This window comes from Herpailurus yagouaroundi, unplaced genomic scaffold (assembly GCF_014898765.1).
Source record: "Herpailurus yagouaroundi ecotype Mexico unplaced genomic scaffold, PumYag 166, whole genome shotgun sequence".
Lineage (NCBI taxonomy): Eukaryota > Metazoa > Chordata > Mammalia > Carnivora > Felidae > Herpailurus > Herpailurus yagouaroundi.
This window is the reverse complement of record NW_024412407.1, coordinates 18,130,268-18,138,482: the sequence shown is the minus strand read 5'-3', so window position 1 is coordinate 18,138,482 and position 8,215 is coordinate 18,130,268. Positions and strand designations below refer to the sequence as shown.

General features: G+C 45.8%; 1 long non-coding RNA gene across 1 annotated transcript in view; it reads left to right on the top strand.

The window, feature by feature from the left end:
• Window positions 1-4,373: 4,373 nt before the first annotated feature.
• The window catches only part of LOC121038752 (uncharacterized), a 21,141-nt gene continuing 17,299 nt past the window's right edge, over window positions 4,374-8,215 (top strand). Inside the window, exons 1-2 of the long non-coding RNA XR_005794488.1 lie at window positions 4,374-4,612; window positions 4,713-5,916. This is a non-coding gene — a long non-coding RNA (uncharacterized LOC121038752). The remainder of the gene's footprint in view (window positions 4,613-4,712; window positions 5,917-8,215) is intronic.

Here is an 8,215-nt window from a genome sequence, read left to right as displayed (position 1 = left end):
TAGCACCTCATTCAGATCTCAGGGTTGAGTCAGATAGCGAGTGGCCTGTGGGTTGAGACACCAGAAAATGAAAGCAGCCAGAAGTACTTGCATTCTTTTTCTTTTTTTTCCCCCAGGGGACTCACACCCATGTCCTCCTAGAACAGTTCAGTTGGCTGCAAATAAAGGTGGAGGAACTGGGCAATTCAAAGCAGAAGGTGGCTCTCCCTCCCACCTTTCATTCAGAAAACCCACAAAAGTGTAGCCTGAGGGTGTGTGTGTAAGGCGCAAGGAGTGACTCCACCCACTCTCGAGTAGAGGGCAGTGGGCCCGAAATGTGAGTGTGTGCGCATGCACACAAGTGTCTCTGGGAGGAGAGGGCAGGGAGGCTTGGCTCCAGCGGGCCAGAGGGTCTTCCTGGGGTTATAGGTGCACTTTGGGGCTATCACTGTGGACACTGTGGCTGTACAAAAACGTGGCCAAAGCAGAGCAGGGATTCAGAGTCTTGAGAGGGAAAATAGTGACTTTCTTCCCTCTCTTCCTTTTCCTGGTAGAGCCCATACTCTAGGGGTGCAGACATGCATAGATCCCTAATTATAATACTAAGGGCTAAGTACTGGGGATGACAGGTGGAGATACCAGACCCTATAACTCAGAAGGGCACTGAATTGGGTGTGGAGGAGAGGCAGGGGTCCAGAAGTTTATTTGTTATCTATTTCTGTGTAATAAATTAACAAAAACATAGCTGCTTAAGACAACAAACATTTATTATCTTACAGGTTTTTTTTTTTTTTTTTTTTTGGGTCAGGAATCCAGGCATGACTTAACTGGCTGCCTGCCTCTAGTGGCTGAAGGTCTTCCATGAGGTTGCGGTTAATGCTGACTGCTGGGGCGGCCATCCAATCTGAAGGCCCAGCTTGGGGGGGGGATCCCTGTGCCAAGCTCACTCACATCATTGCTGGAAGGATTCAGTTCCTCACAGGTTTTTGGCCGGAGGCTTCCCTCTGCTCCTTGTCACATGGCCTTCATCACAGAGCAGTTCACAACAAGGCAGCTTCTGCCACATTCCTTTCTTCAGAATCCCAAGGGCTGGATATGAGGAGCCAGGGATCAGTGGAGGCCACCTCAGAAGCTGCCTGTCATAGTACCTGAGCTAAGACCTGCAAAGCAGACAAGGAGTCAGCTAAGCAGGAGGGAAGGCATGGAATGGCAGGTATGGGAAGCCTGCAGCTATAATTCAGTGTGGCCTGAGGAGAGTGTGGCTCACTTGGGTGGAGATGAGTGATGGAAAGGCCAGCAGGGCCTAGAGGCTATAAAACCCTTTAACCCAGATTTGCAAAGAAAGACTCTCTCCTGGAGGGATGGAAAGCTTAAAGCTAGAGGCTACAATTTAAGATTCAGCTCCCCACTGCTGTGGGGAGAATGGGCTGGAGGGAGTAAGAAAAAGAGGGAGGCCATCAAGGGTTTGAACTAAGGTGGTGACTGGAGAGACAGAGTCTAGAGATATTAGAAGTTGGAATCTGGGGGTGCCTGCCTGGCTTAGTTGGTTGAGTGTCTGACTTCAGCTCCATTCATGATCTTGTGGCTTCTGAGTTCGAGCCCCACATCGGGCTTTCTGTTGTCAGCATAGAACCTGCTTCTGATCCTCTGTCCCCCTCTCTCTCTGCCCCTGCCCCACTTGCTCTTTCTCAAAAATAAATATTAAAAAAAGAAAAAAAAAGCTGGCTCACCTTTAAAAAAATAATAAGTTGGAATCTGTTAGATTTGGGGACTGATTCCTTACTCTGTTTTCCCCTTCTGGAATACAAGTTTTTGGAGGGCACGACTTTTTGTAGTTTCTGTTATCCCCAGTGCCTAGAATAGTGGTTTTAAATGAATGAATGGGGTTACCCCCATGTTTCTAGCTTGACTAATGTGGTAGAGCCCTTCATTGAGATAAAAAACACAAAGAACAGGGGCACCTGTCTGGCACAGTAGGAAGAGTGTGTGATTCTTGATCTTAGGGTGGTGAGTTCGAGCACCATTTTGGGTGAAATTACTAAAAAAAAAAAAAAAAAAAAAAAAAACAAACCCCAAAACAAACAAAAAACCTCACAGAAACAAACATAGCTAGGGATGTAATATTTGAGAAACACTGAGTCTGAGGTGCTTTGTGGGATATCTAAGAGTAAATGCTTGGTAGGTAGTTGAAATGTGGGGACCTGGAGACTTCCCAAAGAAACAGTGAGAGGTGAAGATCTGAGAGTCACAGCACCTTATGCCAGTTGTGCGAGTGGATTCTATGGCGCCTGGTCCGTTACCTCAAGTATCCAGGACACCTTGAAGAGCAGCAGGGCTTAAGAAAGCACAGGAAGAAAGGCCAACTGTCATTCACAAAAGAAAGCCCAAAACATGCTGCCACAGGGAGAAAGCAGGAATCCAGGAAAACCAGAGGGGACACGGATTGGTGAAAACAATGGCATCATCCGGCATCAAGTGTTAGGTAAGGAAGGACTGAAGGGTTCAGGAAGTTCAAGCCCTGGGTGGGTGGCGATGGAGGTGAAAAAAAGAGTATTTTCCGGAAATGCAAAGCATTATTTAACATTTTGGAAGTTAAAGCTGCCATTTCCAAATTTCACTAAAAGACAAACAAAATAGGGGTGCCTGGGTGGTTTAGTTGGTTAAACGTCCGACTCTTGGTTTTGGCTCAGGTCACGATTCCATAATTCATGGGTGAGAGCCCTGCTCTGACAGCGTGGAGACTGCTTGAGATTCTCTACCCCCACCCCCAACCCCTTCCCTGCTTGCTCCACAAGCATGAGTTTCTTTAAATAAAAACAAACAAACAAGACAGACAAAACAGATTTAGCATTTAGACAACAGTTTCCCAAAACTGGCTTTTATAGCAGCAACTTAAGAATCACTGAGGAGGTTTTTCAAAAATACTAGTTTCTGAGTATGTCCCAGCCCTACAAAAATTAGTCTCCCAAGAGGGAGGGAAAACTAATTTTTTGAAAGCCGCCAAGTGATTTTGAAGTGTGACAAGGCTTTGAAATCATTCACTGAAACCTCTAAGAACCCCTGGTTCGCATTTGGCTTGAGCCCTTTTAGAAGAATCAAAGTGGCAGAAAAGTTCATAGATTGTTGTGAGAAGCTGATGGTTAAATTTAAGACTTTAATAGGAAATTTAAAGTAATCAAGAAAATAAACTCCCCCACAGTTAAAAAAAACAAACAAACATAAAACACATCCTGTATGTTTATTATCAGGAAAATGCTGAGGACTGTAATTAGGACTATAAATTTAGTTGACAGTAAATGAGAGCTAGATTAGTAAATAAAACTGCCTGTAAACATTGGCAAATCAGTTATCCTCTCGGGTGTGCTTTATAAAAGAACCTAGCGGATATCGTAAGAGCTGGGGAGCGGCTCTGACTGGGGGAGAAGCGCCCACCGTTTCACAGCCCACAAAAGCTCTAGGGACCACCATCTCCCGTTGTCCGGGGAAAATGCCACAGGTACCTTCTCCCCATTTCCGGAGCACGGCCGGAGATGCAGTGGCCTCCATTTCCTCACAACCTTCCTTTGTCCCTGGCAATCTGACTTTGATCCTCAAAAGTCCATTAAACGCCCCTTCCAGGTCCCCAGGGACCACAGGCCTCAAAAGCGCTACAAATACATAGCAGCCTTTCCAGAAGGACGTCTCCAGAGCCCTGGGAAGCCTCTTGCTCACTCCCTCCCCGCCCCACTGCCAGCCCCATCTTCAGGGACTTCCCTCCCACCGCCTGGAAACAGGCTTCAAACTTCACCCCTCCCCCCTCCCCCTTTCCCATGACGTTAAAGTGAACTAGTTTTCCCACTTCTACTTTTTCTTGCTGTCCTTAAAGATAATTACACAGGGTTTTCATTTGCTTTATGAAACATTTACTCCTCATCAGGAAATGAAAATAACAAAAAATAACAAACATAGGGAAGCTAGTAAGTCACAGCTTCCCCTCCCTTGCTCAGGGGAAGCCTCTGGAGCAAGGCTCAAATGTGTTTACATCTTCTGGTCAAATCACACCAGACCATTGGAGCCCTTTGGTTTCACCTCACTGGGCAGAATGTGCCTGGTGTCACGGTCTCCTTTTCCACACAGGATTTCTCGGTGCTCCTTAAGGATATTTCTTTAAAGTTAGTCCAATCTCCACCTAATTAGTCCACAAAGAAATGCAAATAAAATGGGATATCATTATCTTATCAAGATGGCAAAGAAAAAAAGAGACAGAAATAAAAATGAAGGCCGATGATACCGAGTTTTGGCCAGCTTGCTGGGAAGCTGACTCACTCATTCTGGCGCGGCTGGAGGGACTCTGAATCAAGAGCCTTACATATGTGCATACCCTTCAACCCAGTAATCCCACTTCGAGGAAAATATCCTGAGGAAATAATCAAGAGATGCAGTCAAGGATTTATGCACAGAGGATATTCGTTGCAGAGCCATAATTGAGAAAACTGGCAAGGACTTAGGTGCCTCCCAGGTGGGGCTTGGCTCCGCAAATCCTCCTACATCCCTATGATGGAACGGGGCTCATTCGGCTGTGCAGTCATCCGCTCGGCAAATATTTATTAGGTAACTACTCTGCATTAGGCACTTGGGCGGGTAAACAAAACAGGTAAGCTCCCAGGCCCCCCCCCCCGAAGATGCACCCCCTAAAATTCGGGATCTCGGAAAGCAATTTGAAAGTGTTGACATTATGTTTTGGGGGGACGCAGGTTCCACACTGTATCACCCCCACTCTCTCACCGCCTGCCATAAGCAGTTACCGATTCCGAAGAGTATCTCGTTCAGCGGCTCTCCCAGGTCGACCTCCTTTTCAAAAGCAGGTCCCGAGGCGCTGGGTAACCTGATCACGGCGGAAAGCGCCGCGACGCGGAAGTCTTCCGATTGGTTTCCAGTTCCAGGAAGTTGCAGACTTCGGGCAAATCGCGTCGCCTCTGGGACTGTTTCTAATCAGAAGAATGAAAGAAAAGGCCGAACCAACCCTTCAGGTTGTCTGGGTCTACTGATTTTTGGCCCGGGGACGGAGCCATTCGTGCGTGGGGGAGTCCTAACCCGCGCTGGAGGGAGGGAAGGCGGTGGAGCCCCTCCAGGGTGTCTGCGTTTGTCATGGAGAGCCCTAGAACACAAAGAAGCCATGGACCACCTAGACTGGAGGGTGAAGGCGTCCGCACACAGCCGGGCTTCGGGGCGTGGGGTGGGGGCCGCAAGCTCAGAGCTCCCCCGCGCTCAGCTTTCCACCCCACGCAGCGACGCCAGCCCCACGGCGTCCTTGGCCTGAGTTGCTCCTTAGTATTAACACCTAACCGCTAACAGTCACGGGCGCTTCCAGGTGCAACACATTGTGTAGGCGATTTGGTCACCTCTCCCTCGCGCAGGGAAAGTATGAGGTCTGTGCTGCTACTCGCATACTTCCTAAGGCAAAACAGGCTTCGGACGGTTACAAGATTTATACGAAGTCACGTGGCTAGCCCCTGGGCCTGAGCGCTTCACCTCGTTACAGGACAGGACAGTCTTTCTTCCTGAAAGGGCAGTGGGACAGCCTCCCGTTTTATCCCTCGTTCCAGTTACAGAAGACAAGGAACAGGGGTCGTAATGGCAGTTAAGGCTTGTTGCTTACCGACTGGGAGCCTGAGAGAACTAAGTCACGAGCAGGGTTGCCACAGTTTGCAAGTGATCTTAGAACCTACCAGAGCCCTCTGCTTCCATTTAGAAACTCCCTTTCTCCCCCGCAGCGCCCTTCCCCCCGCCAGGGTGAGGGGTCGGCTCTGAAATGCGGCGGGGAAGAACAATAGGCGCCCTGGGCCCGAAGGGCGGAGGGCAATTTGCATCTCAGAGGAGCTCCGGTCGGGACGCCGGGTTTGGACTCTGACCCTTGCACTAAAGATCAGCGCTGGGAATTTCCTGTGACCTGTTGAGGTTTGCTGCTCGGAAGCAATAAGGAGTCTTTGACGTTAATATCCACTTAATTAAGGAATCTAAAATGGCAGTTTAGTGGCAGGATTCTGTGAGCTCCCTGAAATTGTACGGAAAAGTCTGTGTTGTGTGTGCATAGGTGCGTTTTTCTGGGGAGAGTGTTCATAACTTTCCTTGGATTCTCAGAGGGGCTCACAGCTGCCCAAAGGTGAAGAACTTCTGGTCACACGTGAGCCACACTGAAGGAGAACAATGGTGCGAATCCTGTGGGAGGAGTGGGAGCAGGAAAAGGAAAGACTTAACTGAGGGGAGATGGGGGTGGGAGGGAAGACTTTCAGGTAAAACTTCTCTGAGAGGCAGGGTTTGGGTGACGGGAGAAGCTGACATTTCTTGCGCTCCTAGTGTGTGCCAGGCACTGTTCTAGACTAAAATTCATGAGGATTAGTAGATTCTTAACAACAACCGCATGAGGTAAATAAGATTGTTCTGGCTTTATAGATTCATTCGTTTAGCAAATATTTTTCCAGCATTTATTATATGTATCAGGCACTGTTCCTAGAGTGGAAGATACAACAGTTAACAAAACAGTGGAAAATGCCTTCTTTCATGGAGCTTAATTTCCATGGGAGGCAGATGAGGAATCTGGGTTCACAGAGAGTTACCTGATACATAAGGGTCCTCAGCTAGTAGCAGGAGAGATTTGAACCCAGGCTGTACAGCACCAAAAGTTGTTTTTTGTTTTTGTTTTTATAATGACTTTAAACAAAAATAAATAAGAGGAAAGCGAGAAAATATTTACATCAAGTAGTGCAAAGAAAAGATTTAAAGTTTTCAAACTGCAAATCAAAACCAAAATATACGTTCAAAATGAAGAAATGGGCAAAAATTACTATAATTCAGAAGAAAAAATATGAATGATCAATAATCTTGAATCCTGGCTTCCTGAATTGTCAGTAAAACAATCCATTTATTGCTTGCACAGTGAGGAAGAGTATTACTTTGAGTAGCCTTAGCAGCGTATCAGAGGGCAAAAGGGCAAAGTCTGGATTTTTACTGGGGTTGGAAGACTGGTCTAAGGAGGGTTTTTCAGTGGTGGTTGGGGATTGTGATAAAATACTTTAGGTTTGATGGACACGGCCAGGCAAGGATTTGAGGAGAGGCCTTAAAAGAATCGTAATAATATGCCTTGTGGAAACCTAGAAGCTAAAATGCCAGTTGGCCTTCTTTGAAGGAGTGTGTCATGTGACTGCAGTCATGTGTGTTTCTTCTAGGCACTTGTTGGGTTTGTCCAGATTTACCCGACCTGCTTCCAATGTTTGGCACAGAGTGTACAATGTCTTAAGATGTCCAAAGTGCTTGTGGGTAACCAAGTGATGTACTAAGAAGCCCATTCAATGAGGTAGAAGGGAATGATGGGCACATTGTTATTGGGCTCCCCCCGCCTGTTTTTTTTTTTTTTTTTTCCGTTTTAGTTTCCATGTACGTATTCTCAACTTTTCAAATAGATTTTTAAAAACTTTATTGAGCTATCATTGACAGTCAACAAATTTCACATACTGAAAGTGTGCAATTTTGGTAAGTTTTGACACATGTATATGCCTGTGAAACTATCACACAATCCAGATGATGAATATGTCCTTCCAAAGTTTCCTTGTGCCTCTTTATCATCCCATCTGCTCAGTGGACCCTGTCTCCAAGCAACAACCCATTTGTCTTCTGTCACTGCAGATTCTTTACATTTTTTGTTTAATCTTATGCAAGTGTAATCCTATAGTATGTATTCATTTTTGCCCTTTTTAACTCAGAATAATTATTTTGAGATTCATCCATGTTGTTGCGTGTATCAATAGTTTATTTCTTTTTATTACTAGTAGTATTCCGTTGTGTGGATATACCACAAATTGTTTATCCACTCATCTGTTGGTAACAGCTGGGTTGATACCAGTTTTTGACTATTACAAATAAAACTGTGATGAACATTCATGTACAAGTATTTGTGTAGATACATGCTTTTACTTCTCTTTGGTAATTAATTACCTAGGAATAGAATGGCTTGATCATATGATAGGTGTATGTCAGACTTAAGAAACTGCTAAGCTGTTTTCCAAAGTGGTGGTCCCATTTTATATTCCTAGTAGCCATATATGAGATTTCTAGTTGCTTTGTATATCTTTACCAACATTTGCTGTAATCAGTCCTTTCAAATTTAGCCATTCTTCGAGGTGTGTAGTAGGATCTCATTTTAGTTTTAATCTTTCCTTCCTTCCTTCCTTCCTTCCTTCCTTCCTTCCTTCCTTCCTTC